The sequence below is a fragment of the Rhinoraja longicauda genome, chromosome 38 (assembly GCF_053455715.1).
Source record: "Rhinoraja longicauda isolate Sanriku21f chromosome 38, sRhiLon1.1, whole genome shotgun sequence".
NCBI classification, from domain to species: Eukaryota; Metazoa; Chordata; class Chondrichthyes; order Rajiformes; family Arhynchobatidae; genus Rhinoraja; species Rhinoraja longicauda.
The window spans coordinates 11,128,507-11,149,588 of NC_135990.1; the positions used below are offsets into that span (position 1 = coordinate 11,128,507).

General features: G+C 46.6%; 1 non-coding gene across 1 annotated transcript; it reads right to left on the bottom strand.

Annotated features, from left to right (window-relative positions):
* Nucleotides 1–2,669: 2,669 nt before the first annotated feature.
* Nucleotides 2,670–2,772, bottom strand: LOC144611012 (U6 spliceosomal RNA). Its single transcript, XR_013549472.1, has one exon. It is a non-coding gene; the product is annotated as a U6 spliceosomal RNA (small nuclear RNA).
* Nucleotides 2,773–21,082: the final 18,310 nt, after the last annotated feature.

Sequence of the window (21,082 nt, forward strand, 5' to 3'; positions counted from 1 at the left end):
TGTTCCTCTCGATATTTATATATATTTTTTTAATTCACTGTGTCCTCTTATGGTGTTATCCTTGGATGGAGAGATGGTTCTCAATCCATTCTCCACAGAACAAAGATTGGAGTTGCAGCTTTTGATGCTTGTACACACGATTTGTAAGAATTGGCATCAGAGGTCTGCTCTTCCTAAAACAATCCTCCTTAACAATCCCACTTTAACAAACTTGACTGTTTAGTTTAGAGATACAGCGCGGAAACAGGCCCCTTTGGCCCACCGGGTCCGCGCCGCCCAGCGATCCCCGCACACTAACACTATCCTACAATTTTTACATTTACACCCAGCCAATTAACCTACAAACCTACACGTCTTTGGAGTGCGGGAGGAAACCGGAGATCTCGGAGATGCTGCCTGACCTGCTGAGTTACTCCAGCATTTTGTGATACCACCATTCAATATGATCATGGCTGATCATCCAAAATCAGCATCCCATTCCTGCTTTCTCCCCATATCCCGTGATTCCATTAGCCCTAAGAGCTATATCCAACTCTCTCTTGAATACATCCAGTGAATTGGCCTCCACTGTCTTCTGTGGCAGAGAATTCCACGGATTCACAACTCTCCGGGTGAAAACGTTTTTCCTCATCTCAGTCATAAATGGCCTACACCCTTATTCTTAAACTGTGAACCCTGGTTCTGGACTCCCCCAACATCGGGAACATTTTTCCAGCATCCAGCCTGTCCAATCCCTTAAGAATTCCAGTTCCACATGCTTGCATTTGGCCCATATCCTTCTAAACCTTTCCTATCCATGTACCTGTCCAAGTGTCTTTTAAATGCTGCTATCGTACATGCCTCAACTACCTCCTCTGGCAGCTCGTTCCATACACCCTCCATCCTCTGTGTGAAGAAGTTGCCCCCAAGGGTTCCTTTTAAATCAGCCCTCTCTCACCTTCACCCTCTGTCCTCTGGTTCCTGATTCCCTTGTTGGATAAAAGACTCTGCATTCACTTCTTTAGCCATTTCTGTTGATCGCTTCGGAATATTAAATATGATCTCCGGCACTCTTTCAGTCTGTGAATTTTCCATCCTCAAAGATTCAGAGAAAAAAAAATCACTTTCAATTCTAAACATTGAATGGGAACCGCCTACTGAAGTCATATCTCTCAAGTATAAATGACAATAGACAATAGGTGAAGGAGGAGGCCATTTGGCCCTTCAAGCCAGCACCGCCATTCAATGTGATCATGGCTGATCATTCTCAATCAGTGCCCCGTTCCTGCCCTCTCCCCATACCCCCTGACTCCGCTATCTTTAAGAGCTCTATCTGGCTCTCTCTTGAATGCATTCAGAGAATTGGCCTCCACTGCCTTCTGAGGCAGAGAATTCCACAGATTCACAACTCTCTGACTGTAAAAGTTTTTCCTCATCTCAGTTCTAAATGGCCTACCCCTTATTCTTAAACTGTGGCCCCTTGTTCTGGACTCCCCCAACATGACTTATTATCCTGCTGCTAAAATGTGCCCTTACTATTTTAAATATGCTGAAATTGTTTAAATTATCTGTTCTTTGTGAACTGCGATCGCTGCAAATAAATTAAAGCTTATTTTGAAGTGTTGTGGTGAATTTTCACAAAAGTCTGTTGGACATCAATGGCTCAATGTGGAACTGGAAGGAATTGCAGATTCTGGTTTAAACCGAAGACAGACACAAAAGGCTGGAGGAACTCAGTGGGACAGGCAGCATCTCCGGAGAGAAGGAATGGGTGACGTTTCGGGTCGAGACACTTCTTCAGACTGAATTCAGCGGGTCAGGCAGCATCTCAGGAGAGAAGGAATGGATGATGTTTCGGGTCAAAACGTCACTCTGCTTGGGCAGCTTGCCAGACAGCGGAAAGTGTAGGAAGGAACTGCAGATGCTGGATTAAAGCGTAGACACAAAATGTTGGAGTAACTCAGTGGAGTTACACAAAATGTAACTTCAGACTGAGAGTCAGGGGGAGAGGGAAACGAGATCTAGACGGTGATGTAGAGAGATGTAGAACAGATGGATGAAAGACAGCGAAAAATGCAAGGATGATAAAGGTAACAGGCCGTTGTTAGCTGTGGCCTAGGTGAGAATGAGTTACAGACAATGACTCAACGACACCGACTTTGAAGCTGGTACGACTTGGGTGGGGGAGGGATGAAGAGGGGGGATATGCAAGGCTTACTTGAACTTAGAGAGATCAATATTAATACCACTGGGTTGGAAGCTACTCCAATTTGCGCTGGGCCTCACGCTGACAATGGAGGAGGCCCAGGACTTAAAGGTCAGTGTGGGAGTGGGGAGGGGAGTTAAACTGTTTGGCGAACCTGTGGGCTGTTCGCTAGACAGCACGGACTCGGTGGGACGAAGGGCCTGTTTCCACGCTGTATCTCTAAACTAGACTGAATGGCATGCAACAAAAAGCTTTTCACTGTACCTCGGTACACGTGACAATAGGGTCACGACCCGAAACGTCGCCCATTCCTTCTCTCCTGAGATGCTGCCTGACCTGCTGAGTTACTCCAGCATTTTGTGAATAGATATAAAATGGTAGTCTACACTAACACTAAGGATTCCCAGTAAGATACAATATGATGCAGTGACTGTATAGACAGCTCAATATCTCCACCTACTGATGGAATTGGTTCATAGCACCTTTAATCTGGTTTTGTTTCATGAATGTGTGTGTCTTCCTTGCACAAGTACCCTGCTCATTTTCCCAGTATTGTTCCAATTTTAGTATATTCGCTTGTAAACCTATCTATGATAATCTCACCCTGCCTGTTATGGTGGTTTTATCTGCTTGAATGTTGAGTGTAAGAAAATAACTGCAGATGCTGGTACAAATCGAAGGTATTTATTCGCAAAATGCTGGAGTAACTCAGCAGGTCAGGCAGCATCTCAGGAGAGAAGGAATGGGTGACGTTTCAGGTCGAGACCCTTCTTCAGACTGACATCGGCCGCCTCAAATTTTCCACTCCCCTGACTAACTCTAACCTCTCCCCTCCTGAACGTGCAGCCCTCAACTCACTCCGCAACAACCCGGACTTAATAATTAAACCCGCTGACAAGGGAGGGGCTGTGGTAGCCTGGCGTGCTGACCTCTACCGCACCGAGGCCAGACGACAACTATCAGACACCTCTTCCTACCTATCCCTGGACCATGACCCCACCGATAAACACCAGACCTTCATCAGCAGCACCATCACCGACCTCACCAACTCCGGCGAACTACCCCTCAGTGCCTCCAATCTCATAGTTCCCCAGCCCCGCACGGCCCGATTCTACCTCCTACCCAAAATCCACAAACACAATTGTCCCGGCAGACCCATTGTCTCTGCCTGCTCATGCCCCACCGAACTTATCTCTACCTACCTCGACTCCATCCTATCCCCCCTGGTCAAATCCCTCCCCACCTATGTCCAAGACACCTCACACGCTCTCCATCTCCTGGATAACTTCCGGTTCCCAGGCCCCCACTCCCTCATTTTCACCATGGATGTCCAGTCACTCTACACTTCCATCCCCCACAAGGATGGTCTCGAAGCCCTCCGTTTCTTCCTCGACCGTAGAACCAGCCAATCCCCATCGACCAACACTCTCCTCCGCCTAGCAGAGCTGGTTCTTACCCTCAACAACTTCTCCTTTGACTCCTCCCACTTCCTCCAAACCAGAGGCGTAGCTATGGGCACTCGCATGGGCCCTAGCTACGCCTGCCTCTTTGTCGGGTACGTCGAACAATCCCTGTTCCAGACGTACACTGGCCCCATCCCCGAACTCTACCTCCGCTACATCGACGACTGCATTGGTGCTACCTCTTGCACCCATGCAGAACTCACTGACTTTATACACTTCACCTCCAATTTCCATCCTGCCCTTAAATATACCTGGACTATCTCTGACATCTCCCTCCCGTTTCTGGATCTCACCATCTCCATCACAGGAGAAAAACTAGTGACGGACATTTATTACAAGCCCACCGACTCGCACAGCTATCTGGACTACACTTCTTCCCACCCGGTCCCCTGCAAAAAGTCTATCCCCTACTCCCAATTCCTCCGTCTACGCCGCATCTGCGCCCGGGATGAGGTGTTTCAGACTAGGGCTTCCGAGATGTCCTCGTTTTTCAGAAAACGGGGCTTCCCCTCCTCCATTATAGATGAGGCTCTCACTAGGGTCTCTTCTACATCCCGCAGCTCCGCTCTTGCTCCCCATCCCCCCACTCGCAACAAGGACAGGATCCCCCTCGTTCTCACCTTCCACCCCACCAGCCAGCGGATCCAACATATCATCCACCAACATTTCCGTCACCTACAACAGGACCCCACCACTGGCCATATCTTCCCATCCCCTCCCCTCTCTGCATTCCGCAGAGACCGTTCCCTCCGCAACTCCCTGGTCCACTCGTCCCTTCCTACCCAAACCACCCTAACCCCGGGCACTTTCCCTTGCAACCGCACGAGATGCAACACCTGTCCCTTTACCTCCCCCCTCAACTCCATCAAAGGACCCAAACATTCTTTCCAGGATGCATCCGCTGCTCTAGATGTCTAGATCTATATCGGCGAAACCAAGCGCAGGCTCGGCGATCGCTTCGCTGAACACCTGCGCTCGGTCCGCATTAACGCAACTGATCTCCCGGTGGCCCAGCACTTTAACTCCCCCTCCCATTCCCAGTCTGACCTCTCTGTCATGGGCCTCCTCCAGTGCCATAGTGAGGCCCGCCGGAAATTGGAGGAGCAGCACCTCATATTTCGCCTGGGCAGTTTGCGGCCCGGTGGTATGAACGTCGACTTCTCCAACTTCAGATAGCTCCTCTGCCCCTCCCTTCCCCTCCTCCTTCCCAGATCTCCCTCTATCTTCCTGTCTCCACCTATATCCTTCCTTTGTCCCACCCCCGACATCAGTCTGAAGGGTCTCGACCCGAAACGTCACCCATTCCTTCTCTCCCGAGATGCTGCCTGACCTGCTGAGTTACTCCAGCATTTTGTGAATAAATGCTTGACTGTTGATATTTGTTCCAGGTGGATATGACTTTAGACTTTAGAGATGCAGCACCCAAACAGGCCCTTCGGCCCACCGAGTCCGCCCCATACACTAACAGTATCCTACACAATAGGGACTATTTTTACCGAAGCCAATTAACCTACAAACCTGCACATTTTTGGAGTGGGAGGAAAGCGGAGCATCTGGAGAAAACCCACGCAGGTCAAGGAGAGAACGTACAAACTCCGTACAGACAGCACCTGTGGTCAAGATCGAACCGGGGTCACTGGCACTGTAAGGCAGCAACTCTACCGCTGCACCACCCTCTCACTAGGAGTACCAATGGGTGTATGTCAAGAACCAGCCATTGTTATGTTGTTATATGTAGGAAGGAACTGCAGATGCTGGTTTAAACCTAAGATAGACACAAAATGCTGACGTAACTCAGCGGGACGGGCACCATCTGTAAGGCAGCAACCCTACCGCTGCGCCACCGTTCTGCCCTGGCAAATATTGATGGGAAATAAATGTTGGTCTTGCCCACTTTGCCCACGTCACCATTAATAAATCAAAACAATTCATAATCCAAAGTACAAACTGCCGTATAAAAATCAGAAGGGTCTCGACCCGAAACATCACCCATTCCTTCTCTCCTGAGATGCTGCCTGACCCGCTGAGTTACTCCAGCATTTTGTGAATAAACTCCCCAGAGAACTAGATAACTGAAATAAGGACCAATATCTCACTAAAATGTTGAGCCAAATGATAGTTTGTATTGGCAATTAAAATTCTCATAGAATTAATCACAAATTATGATTAACCATTAACTGATTTTAAAACAAATCTTTTGGGCCACTTTGGACAGTCAGTAGAATTGTCAATGAGTTTCCTCAAGTGCGATGCAGGCTAGCAAATGATCACTGAATATAAGGATTAGGTACTTGTGAACATCCTCAGCCACAGGATCAATCAAAACTTCCCACTGCCCAGAGGCACATGTGCCAGTCTTCACCAGGGCACGGTGGCGCAGCGGTAGAGCTACTGCCTTACACCGCCAGAGACACGGGTTCCATCCCGACTACGGCTACCTGTCTGTATGGAGTTTGTATGTTCTCCCCGTGACCTGCGTGGGTTTTCTCTGAGATCTTCGGTTTCCTCCCACGCTCCAAAGACGTACAGGTTTGTAGGTTAATTGGCTTGGTGTAAATGTAAAATTGTCTCTAGTGTGTGTAGGGTAGTGTTAATGTGGAGGGATCGCTGTCAGTGCGGACTCAATAGACAATAGACAATAGGTGCAGGAGTAGGCCATTCGGCCCTTCGAGCCAGCACCGCCATTCACAGTGATCATGGCTGATCATTCACAATCGGTACCCCGTTCCTGCTTTCTCCCCATCCCTTTATTCCGCAATCTTTAAGAACTATCTAACTCTCTCTTGAAAGAATCCAGAGAATCAACCTCCACTGCCATCTGAGGCAGAGAATTCCACAGATTCACAACTCTCTGGGTGAAAAAGTTTTCCCACATCTCTGTTCTAAATGGCCTACCCCTTATTCTTAAACTGTGGCCCCTGGTTCTGGACTCCCCCAACATCGGGAACATGTTTCCTGCCTCGAGCATGTCCAGTACTTTAATAATCTTATATGATCCCCTCTCATCCTTCTAAATTCCAGTGTATACAAGCCCAGTCGCTCCAGTCTTTCAACATATGACGGTCCAGTCATCCAGGGAATTAACCTGGTGAACCTACGCTGCACGCCCTCAATAGCAAGAATGTCCTTCCTCAAATTTGGAGGCCAAAACTGCACATAGTACTCCAGGTGTGGTCTCATTAGGGCCCTGTACAGGATTCTTTGCTCTTATACTCAACTCTTCTTGTTATGAAGGCCAACATGCCATTAGCTTCGGTGGGCTGAAGGGCCCTGTTTTCGTGCTGTATCTCCAAAACTTTAAAAAAACTAAATTTGATACACAAAACACTGGGGTGAATCAGCAGGACAGGCAATATCTCTGGAGAGAAGGAATGGGTGGCGATTTGAGTCGAGCCCCTTCATCAGACTCTGAACCTCTTCAGATTCTTCAGTCTGAAGAAGGGTCTCGGCCCGAAACATCACCCATTCCTTCTCTCCAGAGGTGCTGCCTGTCCCGCTGAATTACTCCAGCATTTTTTGTCTATCTTCACCTACACTTGAGTCACCACCAAATATTAAGAAGCAAGTGTACTCCTGGAGGAGTTTTGGGGACTGAGGAGCATCCTTAAAAAGGAATTATGGAGGGCAAAATGTGGGCAGATAATATGAAAGAAAATCAAAAGATATTTTAGAAGGTAAAGAGGGTAACGAGGGAGAGAATAAGGCCTCTTAGTAATCATCTATGTGTGGAGCCACAGAAAATGGGCAAGGTCATCAATGAGTATTTCTCTTCTGTTTTTACCATGGAGACTGGGGAACGTGGGACAGTTACTGGAGATATCTTGAGGACAGTCCATATCACAGTTGTTGGGATTCTGGATGTTCTAAGGGGTACGAAGGTAGATAAATCTCCTGGACCTGAACAGATACACTGATCAGCAAAAACATTATGGCCTCATCAGCCAAAACATTATGCCCACCTGCCTAATATGCTGTTGGTCCTCCGTGTGCAGCCCCATACGCAGCAGGGTGCGATACACTGTGTATTGTGACACATTCCTCCCGTGACCACAATGAACATTTTCTGTGACTTGTACCACAGTCGACCTTCTGCGGATTCAGACCAGACCGGATAGCCTTCGTTGCCCTCGCGCATCGATGAGCCTTGGGCGCCCAACACCCTGTCTGTTGCTGGTTTGTGGTTTGTCCCTCCTCGGACCACTGTCGGTGGGTACTCACCACTGCTGACCGGGAGCACCCCACAAGCCTTGCCGTTTCAGAGATGCTCTGACCCAGTCGTCTGGCCATAACAATTTGGTCCTTGTCAAAGTTGCTCAGGTCTTTACTCCTGCCCATTTCTCCTGCATCCAACACATCAACTTCAAGAACTGACTGTTCACTTGCTGCCTAATATATCCCACCCCTTGACAGGTGCCATTGTAACAAGATAATCAATGTTATTCACTTTGTCTGTCAGTGGGCATGTTTTGGCAGTGGAGAGGGTGAGGTACAAAGATGGCAATTGATCCCTGAAAATTAGACTGAGTTGGAAGACAGGCTAAGAACTATTTTGAGCATCATATTTCCAACTCTGTGCATCGTAGTGAAGTTAAGCTGGCTCTGTAACTAAAAGAAAAACCCAATTTCAGTTGGACAATTTTTTATTTATTTCCTCTTAGTGTGATACACAGTGATGTGAATATGAAAAGACTTGAGTTCGAGGGATGTGCATTTTAAGTACCACAATTATTAACATAGCCAATACATTGAAAACCAAACCTCTTTATAATGAAACCATTACAATGAAATACCCTTTATTAGGAAGCGTGCTTTACAATGAAACCTTATCATAAAATTCCTTTTTGAATGAAATTTCTTTCATAACTGAACTCCCCTTGATAATTAAACTCCCAAATGCTGCAGTGAAACATTTCAAAAGCTCCAGTGAAAATTATTAGTTATTTAATTCTTCAAATAATGAACATTTCTCACAATGTAATTACTGTTTTGATGCTTGCTTAAAGGGGATTCCACTGTATTTCATTTATATGAGCAGGAATATTCTAAACAATATTAATGTAACATAAAGTTGTTTCGTTCAATGCTAACATTGGACAAATGTGAAATACTTCTTTTCCCCCCACACCAAACACGATTTTTAAATACAAACTACCCCCGTTATTACGGACCTCTTTATAATGGGTTTTGGTTATAGGGGTCCCCACAGTAATCAGACACATTGCCTCTTTAAGAACACAGGCAGTAAGTTACACCGCGGGAGGCCGTAGACATTGCTAAGTGATTGCTTCAATAGATATTTTAACATTGATACTCTTAAACCATATTTTTAGTTAATTTTTTTAGTTTTAGAGACACAGCACGGAAACAGGCCCTTCGGCCCACCGTCCGCACATTAAGACTATCCTACGCACACTAGAGACAATTTACACTTATTTTACCAAGCCAATTAACCCACAAACCTGTACGTCTTTGGAGTGTGGGAGGAAACCGAAGATCTCGGAGAAAACCCAGGCAGGTCACGGGGAGAACGTACAAACTCCGTACAGACAGCACCCGTATTCGGGATGGAACCCGGGTCTCCGGCGCTGCATTCGCTGTAAGGCAGCAACTCTACCGCTGCGCCACCGTGACCGCCCATGTTATGTGTCAACTCTCTGAGAAAAACTGCCCTCTACAGTCCCACATTCTAGCTTCTTCCCCATCACAATTCCCCTCTCCCCTCCATTGACGAGCAACTTTGGAAACTCCTGTGGAATCTTCAACCACGAGAACCTCATCAAACTCTACGTGAAAAGAAATCACAACTTTTCCCATATTTCCCAACTTTCTGAAATTATTCTCAACCCTCGATCGCTGTTTACCAATCCTCGAACCAGCAATATTTCTCTCCTCGGTTTTTGACTACCAGATAACTTTGAATATTACCCCTCTGCTTACTCGTCTCTTCTTGTACAATTCTGGTCTCCCAATCTTGGTGCCTCATCATTGATATCATTGATTGATTGAAACATACAGTGTGGAAACAGGCTCTTTGGCCCACCGAGTCCAACCATCGATCATCGATCACCCGTTCGCACTAGTCATATGTTGAAAGACTGGAGCGACTGGGCTTGTATTCACTGGAATTTAGAAGGATGAGAGATCTTATCAAAACGTATAAGATTATTAAGGGGTTGGACACATTAGAGGCAGGAAACATGTTCCCAATGTTGGGGGACTCCAGAACAAGGAAGGGGCCACAGTTTAAGAATAAGGGGGAGGCCATTTAGAACAGAGATGAGGAAAAACTTTTTCAGTCAGAGTTGTGAATCTGTGGAATTCTCTGCCTCAGAAGGCAGTGGAGGCCAATTCTCTGAATGCATTCAAGAGAGAGCTAGAAAGAGCTCTTAAGGATAGCGGAGTCAGGGGGTATGGGGAGAAGGCAGGAACGGGGTACTGATTGAGAATGATCAGCCATGATCACATTGAATGGCGGTGCTGGTTCGAAGGGCCAAATGGCCTCCTCCTGCATCTATTGTCTATTCTCTGTTCTCATCCACTCCCTGCACACCAGGAGCGATTTACAGAGGCCAATTAACTTACGACCTTTGAGAGGTGGGAGGAAACCGGAGCACATGCGGTAAAGAATGCACCCATTCCTTCTCTCCAGAGATGCTGCCTGACCCAGATGCTGAGTTACTCCAGCATTTTGTGTCTACCTTCGGTTTAAACCAGCATCTAGTTCTTTCCTGCACATGGAGTAAACCTTTGCAGTCATAGGGAGAGCGTGCCAACTCCACACAGACAGGATCGAACAGGGGTCTCGGGCGCTGTGAGGCAGAGGCTCTACCAGCTGCGCCAGTGTGCCGCCATCTTGGTAAACTTCCTGAACGTAAAAAGGTAGACTCCTCGGGCTAACATTGCATACTTGTGGAGCTCAGACACTGGATTGTTGAGAGGCAGTGAACTTTGTAAAGTTGGGGCTGGGAGTAGCAATCTCCATCATTACTGGTGTATAATTCTGTCTACAGGTCCAACCTGCCGACAGGCTGTAGATACAGGACTGCCAGTGAGGACCCAGATGACTGGCTGACCCACATGACAGATTCTGTTTAGTTTAGTTCAGTAGCCTTCATAGCCCACCAAGCCCGCGCCGACCAGCGATCCCCGCACACTAACACTAACCGACACACACTAGGGAGAATTTTACGTTAGAGACTCCCCCACACTCACCACATTCAAAACATCGCTGAAGTCTCACCTGTTCAGTACTGCCTTCAACCACTGAAGGTCACCTCACCTTCTGTCTCCTTTCTCTGTTCATTTATTTATTTACTTATTTATCTATCTATTTATTAATTTCCCTATGTTCTCAAAATCTCTGTAAAGCGTCTTTGAGTATATGAAAAGCGCTATATAAATAAAATGTATTATTATTATTATTTACATCAACCCAATTAACCTACAAACCTGTACGTCTTTGGAGTGTGGGTGGAAACCGAAGATCTCGACGAAAACCCACGCAGGTTACGGGGAGAACGTACAGGCAGCACCCGTAGTCACCCCGTAACTCAGCGGGTCAGACAGCATCTCTGGAGAGAAGGAATGGGTGACGTTTCAGGTCGAGACCCTTCTTCAGACTGAGAGTCAGGGGTGAGGGTGATACGGAGATAAGGAAGGGTAAGGTGTGAAAGCGGGACATAGCTGGAAGCAGGAACCCCTGACACCTGTACCGATCATAGCTGGAAGCCATTTCTCGTTTTCACACCTTACCCTTCCTTATCTCTGTGTCTCTGACGCTTAGGGTCAGGACCCTTCTTTATACCTCCACAATATTGCAATGAGCAACCTCAAAGCCACTTAATTCTGATAAGAAAGAACAATTACTAAAGGTGGAAGAGAGCCAAATTTGTATACTGTCTCAGTGTACTCTTGCCATAACTTGCATTGTAGCTGAGATGCTTATGTGAGATGTATGCACGTGCTTATGTATAGTGATACTTGCGTTGAACTGTACACAAATAAAAGTGAATTTCACTGTACCTCGCTCGGTACCTGTGACCAGTAAAGTACCCATTGAACCATTGGGAGACATGAAACTCGTTCTTACCTTCGTCAGAACGAACACGTATATACGTTGAAGTTTTGAATTTGATAATATGGGAGCTCACTTGAATGTAGAGTTTATAATGCGGGGCCTTTATAGTGAGGGTCTTTGTAGACTCCATCTACACTTCACACTGCCTCGGCAAGGCCAGCAGCATCATCAAGGACCAGTCTCACCCAGGTCACTCCCTCTCCTCCCCTCTCCCACCAGGCAGGAAGTTCAGAAGTGTGAAACCGCATACCTCCAGATCCAGGGACAGTTTCTTCCCCGCTGTTGTCAGGCAGCTGAACCGTCCTACCACCAACTAGAGAGTGGCCCTGAGCTCCCAGCTACCTCATTGGAGACCTTTGAACCATCTTTAGTTAGACTTCAGTGTTATATCTTTGAACTAAAATGTTGTACCCTTCATCCTTTACAATAAACTTTAGTTTAGTTTAGTTTAGACATACAGCGCAGAAACAGGCCCTTTCGGCCCACCTGGTCCGCGTCGACCAGCGATCCCCGCACATTAACACCACCCTATACCCACTAGGGACAATTTTTACATGTACCAAGCCAATTAACCTTCAAACCTGCACCTTTGGAGTGTGGGAGGAAACCGAAGATCTTGGAGAAAACCCACGCAGGTCACGGGGAGAACGTACAAACTCCGTACAGACAGCACCCGTAGTCAGGATCGAACCCGGGTCACCAGCGCTGCATTTGTTGTAAGGCAGCAACTCTACCGCTGCGCAACCGTGCCGCCCATATCTTTGAACTAAAACGTTGTGCCCTTCATCCCTTATCTGTACACTGTAGACGGCTTGCTTGTATTTGTGTATTGTCTTTTTGTTGACGGGATAGCACACAAACTAAAGCTTTACACTGTACCTCGGGGACCCGTGACAATAACAAACTAAACGACACTAATTCCTCTCACTATCTCTTTCATCTTGCCCTTCCATCTCTGAGCCTTCTCCCTTTTTCTCCAGACCCACCTGCACCTCACTACGAGTTCCCACACTCACCTACCCCAGTCACCCCCCGTCCCCCGTCTCCAAGAATAAATTCCATCTCACCCCATGCATTTCTCTCCTTCTCCCTCCTCACACGCACCAAAGCTCAGTTAAACCGAGCACTCTATTTATCTGCTCATTTTCCGCATGTGAGATATCGTGGTCAATGTGACCAACTATCAGTTGACGCGTGGAGCAACCGAGCGTCCCATCAGCCTCTGCGTCCAGCCAACAGTTGTCACCCTGGTTCACCGCCTCCTGCCACTGCCTCATAGCTCCAGCAGCCCACGTTCAATCCTGATCTCCGGTGCTGTCTGTGTGGAGTTTGCGCGTAGTCCCTCTGGGTTTCCTCCCACACTCCAAAGATGGTGTGAATGGTCTGTTAAATGGCAGCTGCAAATTGCCCCGGGCGTGCGGGAGATTAGTGGGAGGTGACGGGAATAGACAACAGACAATAGGTGCAGGAGGAGGCCATTCGGCCCTTCGAGCCAGCACCGCCATTCAATGTGATCATGGCTGATCATTCACAATCAGTACCCCGTTCCTACCCTCTCCCCATACCCCGACTCCGCTATCATTAAGAGCTCTATCTAACTCTCTCTTGAAAGCATCCAGAGAATTGGCCTCCACTGCCTTCTGAGGCAGAGAATTCCACAGATTTACAACTCTCTGACTGAAAAAGTTTTTCCTCATCTCCGTTCCAAATGGCCTACCCCTTATTCTTAAACTGTGGCCCCTGGTTCTGGACTCCGCCAACATTGGGAACATGTTTCCTGCCTCTAGCAAGTCCAATCCCTTAATAATCTTATATGTTTCAATAAGAAAGGAAGGGAGAGAGAACGGAGTGGGATTAGACAATAGACAATAGTCCATGTCACAATAGACAATAGACCTATTGTCTGTTGTCTATTCCCGTCACCTCCCACTAATCTCCCGCACGCCCGGTGCAATTTACAGCTGCCAGCACCGCCATTCAATGTGATCATGGCTGATCATTTTCAATCAGTACCCTATTCCTGCCATCTCCCCATAGCCCCTGACTCCGCTATCCTTAAGAGCTCTATCTAGCTCTCTGTAGGATTACTGTAGGATTAGTGTACGTGGGTGCATAGTGATTGGGGTGGGTTCAGTTTGCATAGGGACCATTTCCAAGGTCAGTCTCCACTGTCACCCTTTCATGGCTGCCAATTCTAGTCCAGAGATAGACACAAAATGCTGGAGTAACTCAGCAGGACAGGCAGCATCTCTGGAGAACGTGGATAGGTGACGTTTTGGGTCGGGTCTGAAGAAGGGTCCTGACCCGAAACGTCAGAGACACAGAGATAAGGACGGGTAAGGTGTGAAAACGAGACATGGCTTCCAGCTATGATCGGTACAGGTGTCAGGGGTTCCTGCTTCCAGCTACGATCGGTACAGGTGTCAGGGGTTCCTGCTTCCAGCCATGTCCCGCTTTCACACCTTACCCTTCCTTATCTCCGTGTCACCCTCACCCCTGACTCGCAGTCTGAAGGGTCTCGACCTGAAACGTCCCGACCCGCCGAGATACTCCACCATTTTGTGTCTATCTTCTAGTCCAGAGAGTTTAATCAGAGCAGGAGAGATCACAGAGAGGGGGAGATTTGATTTAGATTTTAGATTTAGAGATTCAGCGCGGAAACAGGCCCTTCGGCCCACCGGGTCCGCGCCGCCCAGCGATCCCCGCACATTAACACTACACACTAGGGACAATTTTTACATTTGCCCAGCCAATTAACCTACATACCTGTACGTCTTTGGAGTGTGGGAGGAAACCGAAGATCTCGGAGAAAACGGGGAGAATGTGCAAACTCCGTACACACGGCGCCCGTAGTCAGGATCGAACCTGAATCTGCGGCGCTGCATTCGCTGTAAGGCAGCAACTCTACCACTGCGCCACAATCATAACTCAGTAAGTCTATAACTTGTCAAACAAGAGCAAAAAAGTCCATTCATCAGCAACCTGCTGCTATCAGGCAATGTCGCATGGGTTCAATTAGCCCCTTCTAAATACTTTATAAATATTCTTTCAGTCAGAGTAATGGTTTCTCATTAAATTGAGGTTTTGTTAAGTAATAATGAAATGAACAAACGCAAGAATGGGCACAGAGTGCTGGTGTAACTCAGCGGCTCAGGCAGCATCTCTGGAGAACATGGGTAGTTACTCCAGCACTTTGTGTCCTTTTGTGTAAACCAGCATCAGCAGTTCCTTGTTCCCATAAACACAAGGATGACTGGATTTACCTGTACAATAATGCGTTTGCTAACGTTTTCATCCAGAGGTCACAAGTTCACAAGTTATAGGAGTAGAATTAGGCCATTCGGTCCACTCCGCCATCCAAACATGGCTGACTTCTCCCTCCTTTTACCATTCTCCTGCCTTCTCCCCATAACCCTTGACACTCGTTCTACACAAGAATTTGTCTATCTCTGCCTTAAAATAAACGTCACCCATTCATTCCTTCTCTCCTGAGATGCTGCCTGACCTGCTGAGTTACTCTAGCATTTTGTGAAATAAATACCTTCGATTTGTACCAGCATCTGCAGTTATTTTCTTACACTACCTTAAAAATACCCACTGACTTGGCCTCCACAGCCCTCTGTGGCAGTGAGTTTCACCCTCTGACTAAAGAAGTTCCTCCTCGCCTCCTTTCTAAAAGAGCGCCCTTTAATTCTGAGGCCCTGACCTCTGGTCCTGGACTCTCCCACCAGTGGAAACATCCTCTCCACGTCCAGCTCAGGCTGAGAGTTCCCAGAACTTTTATTCCGTGAGACATTTGAAAAGAAATCAAAGAGGCAGGCAGATGACTCATATACTGCAGCCCAGAGCTAATGAATTAATCACGTACATTAGTTCATAAGTGATAGAAGCAAACGTGGGCCATTCGGCCCATCAAGTCTACTCCACCATTCAATCATGGCTGATCTATCTCTCCCTCCTAACCCCATTCTCCTGCTTTCTCCCCATAACCCCTGACACCTGTACTAATCAAAATACTGACATCAACTTTAGCTCTACGGAAAAAAACTTCTCGCTGATGCAGGCTATTAAAGTCCCAAACATTACAACGTTATCAGTGCCATTATTTTTAGAATTTCAATTCTAAGTACGTCAGTGCAACCTTCCTCATCTAAACTTACAGATGACTTCATACGATCGAAAGTAAGACTGGCCAATGACACAGAAATGCAAAGAACTACCAGCACCCATTGGAAGTGACTTTAAAGAGCAGCGAAAGCATTATCTGCAATTTATTCATGCAGTAAAAGTCAAATCAATGCAAAGTATAACCTTTTAGAATTCACCCAAGATAACGTTGAAAAGTAAAGCAATTGAATACAGTGAATTACTGTGTTAACTGCATTGCTTAATCTTACTTGTCCAGCCAGAACTAGAGTATTGCGTACAATTCTGGTCACCGCGTTAAAGGAAGGGTGCAGAGGTTTTGGAGAGGGTGCTGAAGAGGTTTACCAGAATGCTGCCTTGGTGAGAGGGTGCAAATCTACCAGCTGCACTACCATGCCACCCAATGTGTGTGAGTGTGTGTGTGTGTCTGTGTGTGTGCCTGTGAGTGTTGCTATCCAGCTGTTATCAGGCAACCGAACCATCCTGTCGAAAACTATAGATAGGTCCTGAGCTACCATCCACATCACTGGAGACCCTCGGACTATCTTTAATCGGACTTTACAGGACTTTATCCTGCACTAAATGTTATTCCCTTTATAATGTATCTCATAGACCTTGGGTGGCTCGATGGTAATCATGTATAGGCTTTCCACTGACTGGTTAACGCGCAAAAAAAACTTTCACTGTATCTCAGCACACATGGCAATAAACTAAACTAAAATGTGTGTATGTGTTTGTGAGTGTATGTTTGTGTGTATGTATATATGTGAGTATATATGCGTGTGCGCATGCATGTTTGCTGGTTCACCAATGATAGGGTTTACATGTATATGAATTGTTCACCCTAGCTTTGTTGTGAGTCTCAGTTCTGATGGTGGAGAAATGACAGAACCTCTTCAGTTCCAAACCCTGCTTCAATTATAATGGATAAAATATGTGGTATCTTCGCCCTGCTGCTTTAAGGAATTCTCTTTATCTAACAACACAAAGCAATGGTGGATACTTGGGATTAAATGGAAGTTGCGCCGGTCCATGTGGGAGAGACACAAAATGCTGGAGTAACTCAGCGGGACAGGCAGCATCTCTGGGGAGAAGGAATAGGTGACATTTCGTGTCGAGACCCTTCTTCAGACTGAGAGTCAGAGGATATGAAGACAGAGATATGGAAGGGTAAGGCGTGAAAACATAGATCAAAGGGGCCGATGCTCAAGGAAACTGTAGAATGGTTCATTGTTGGCTGAAGAAGGTGACAACGAGGCATACAATCAGTAAAATTTAATCAGGACAGTGAAACTAGTCGGAGATCTAGGACGGGGAGGGACAGAGAAAGGGAACACAAGAGTTACTTGAAGTTAGAGAAATCAAAATTTGTACTAGGTTCAAAGTTGGCTTGTTGAGTCTCACTGTCTGTAACTCATTTTCACCTAGCCCACAGCTAACAATGGCCTGTTCCTTTATCATCATTACTTTTTTGCATATCTTTCATTCATATGTTATACATCACTGTCTATACCTCTCGTTTCCCTTTCCCCTGACCCTCAGTCTGAAGAAGGGTCTTGACCAGAGACGTCACCCATTCCTTCTCCCCAGCGATGCTGCCTATCCCGCTGAGATACTCCAAGTTTTTGTGTGTATCTTCATTACTCATACGAGGATAGACACAAAATGGTGGAGTACCTCAGCGGGTCAGGCAGCAACTCTGGAGAGAAGGAATGGGTACCATTTCGGGCCGAGATCCTTCTCCAGACTGGTTAGGGATAAGGGAAACAGGAGATATAGGCAACGATGTAGAGAGATAAAGAACAATGAATGAAAGATATGCAAAAAAGTAACGATGATAAAGGAAACGGGCCATTGTTAACTGTTTGTTAGGTGAAAATGAGAAGTTAGTGCGACTTGGGTGGGGGAGGGATGAAGAGAGAGGGAATGCTGGGGCTACTTGAAGTTAGAGAAATCAATACCCTTACCACTGGGCTGCAAGCTGCCCAAGCAAAATATGAGATGGGAGATGTGTAATTTCCCCGGTGCTGTAGAGGGTGCAGTTGAGGCGTAGAAGGGAAAGCAGAGGAAGCTGTGCCAAGTCAGACTGTATCACCAGACCTGAACTGTATCAGGCTGACCTGACCCAGGCTATCAGGAATTACATTCTACCACTCCCCATTTTTTTAACCACAACAAGCACAATCAGAGTGTTTCAAATCAAGAAAGGATTTAATCGGGTAGACCCAGAGAAACTATAATCCTCAGACAGACACAAAAAGCTGGAGTAACTCAGCAGGACGGTTTAAACCAGCATCTGCAGACCCTTCCGACAAACTATAATCCTCAGTGCAGGAAGGAACTGCAGATGCTGGTTTACACCCAAGATAGACACAAAATGCTGGAGTAACTCAGCGGGTCAGGCAGCATCTCTGGAGAGAAGGAATCGGTGACATATCGGGTCAGGATCCTTCTTCAGACAGAAGAGGTGTACCAATGTTCTCCAGAGATGCTGCCTGCACGCTGTGAAACGCCACCTATCCATGTTCTCCAGAGATGCTGCCTGACCCGCTGAGTTACTCCAGCATGCTGTGAAACGCCACCTATCCATGTTCTCCAGAGATGCTGCCTGACCCGCTGAGTTACTCCAGCATTTTGTGTCTATCTTAACCATAATCCTCTGTTGGATTAAATAAAATGATGAGAGACATAGATAGGGCAGAAACAAGGAAATATGGAGCTGCAAATGCTGGTTTACAAAAAAACACAAAATGCTGGAGGAACTGAACAGGTCAGGCAGTATCTCTGGAGGACATGGGTAGGTGACGTTTAGGGTTGGGGAGGTTGATAAGGTACACAGTCAGAATCATTTTCCCCCAGTTGGAAAATTCAAAGATTAGAGGGCAAACTATAAGGTTAGAGGGGCAAAGTTTAAAGGAAATGTGCAGGGCAGGTTTTTGACACAGAGGGTGATAATGGGTGGCTGTGGCACGCTGCCTAGAATGGTAGTGGAGGCAGATACGGCATTGGTGTTTAAGAGTCATTTAGATAGGCACATATGGGTTATTTAAAAGGCTTTTAGACATGCAGGGAATGGAGGGTTCTGAATCATGTGTAGGCAGATGAGATGAATTTAACTTGGCATCTTGTTCGGCACAAACATTGTGGGCACAGAGGTTCCTGCTCTGTATCGCCCGATGTTCTATGTTAATATATGATCTTTTAAGAGATTCTACCCGCGAGAATGTTTAGATGTTATACATTCACAATTATCAGATGTACAGTCAGTTAATTCCTACTCTATTCAATGGTTGGTGTGGTGGGGAACAAAACATTCCAACTTTGCTACAGTGCGTGTGAAAAGCACAAGGCAGCAAAAGCAATGGCGCTTCTTATAAGATAATAATGTTCTTTGTTTTGCTCGTCAGTGGAATCAAAGGGTTAGTAGAGGGTTAGTGGGACCTTGTTCAGTGGCTCGTGCTTTAAGTGGGCCACTGAATCTGGACTTGCTTGTCCACAAGCACTGGCAAGTAGGAACTCTGCAGGGACTTTCCATTTGTCATTCTCATTAAATTCCCCATCAGGCAAAAGGTATAGAAGTGTGAAAACGCACACCTCCAGATTCAGGGACGGTTTCTTCCCAGCTGTTATCAGGCAACTGAACCATCCTACCGCAACCAGGGAGCAGTGCTGAACTACTATCTACCTCATTGGTGACCCTCGGACTATCCCTGATCAGTCTCTGCTGACTTTACCTTGCACTAAACCTTATTCCCTTATCATGTATCTATACACTGTAAATGGCTCAATTGTAATCATGTATAGTCTTTCCGCTGACTGGTTAGCACGCAACAAAAGCTTTTCATTGTACCTCGGTACACGTGACAATAAACTAAACTGAAACTGAAAACTGATCTGCCAAACATCATTGGAGTCGGTGGGGGGGTGAATCTGGTCAATGTCTTAGTTTAGATTTAGTTTAGTTTAGAGATACAGCGCAGAAATAGGTCCTTCAGCCGACCGAGTCCATGCCGACCAGCGATCCCCGCACATTAACACTATCCTACACTAAGGACAATTTTTACATTTACACCAAGCCAATTAACCTACAAACCTGTGCGTCTTTGGAGTGTGGGAGGAAACCGAAGTTCTTGGAGAAAAACCACGCGGTCACGGGGAGAACGTACAAACCCCGTAGACAGCACCCGCAGTCAGGATCGAACCTGGGCCTCTAAGTATCTCTATATCACTGTCTTTATCTCTCGTTTCCCTTTTCCCTGACTTTCAGTTTGAAGAAGGGTCTCGACCCGAAACATCATCTATTCCTTTTCTCCAGAGATGCTGTCTGACCCCCTGAGGTACTCCAGCACTTTGTGCCTATCTTCAGTTTAAACCAGCATCTGCAGTTCCTTCCTACACAATCGGGCAGTTTTGATCTTTCTAGTACTCTGTACCTGTGATTAATTGAATAAAAGCTCCTTGTTAAAGGAAAAAAAAAGTCAAAGACATGCAATCTTCATGATGACCAATTGTAAAATGGCAGATTGATCATTTCAAAACTTTAAAGGTGATCATTTAGTTTAGTGGTACACCCCATGTCAGTCCCTTCGGCCCACCGGATCCGCACCGACCAGCGATCCCCGCACATTAACATTATAAATAAACTTCTCCCTGTCCACTGGCATCGTCCCGCCATCCCTCAAAATCGCTGCTGTCACCCCCATTCTGAAAAAACCTGGTCTAAACCCTGACAACCCAAACAACTTCAGACCAATCTCCAACCTACCCTTTCTGTCCAAAGTTTTGGAACGTGCTGTAGCTTCCCAACTAAAATACCACCTCTCTACCAATAACCTGTATGAAACTTTCCAATCTGGATTCCGCTCAAACCACTGTACTGAAACTGCGCTCCTCAAAATCACAAACGACATTCTCCTCTCCTCCGACGCTGGCAACCTCAACATCCTCATCCTACTTGACCTCAGCGCCGCCTTTGACACCATAAATCACTCCATTCTCCTCACCCGACTTGAAACCTCCCTTAACATCACCGGCACAGCCCTATCCTGGTTTAAATCTTACCTCTCTGACAGACACCAGTTCATCTCCATTAACAACTGTAAATCCCCCACCGCTCCCCTCCCCCAAGGTGTCCCCCAAGGCTCAGTCCTTGGCCCCCTCCTCTTCATCCTCTACCTGTTCCCCCTTGGTCAATTAATCCGCCGTCATGGT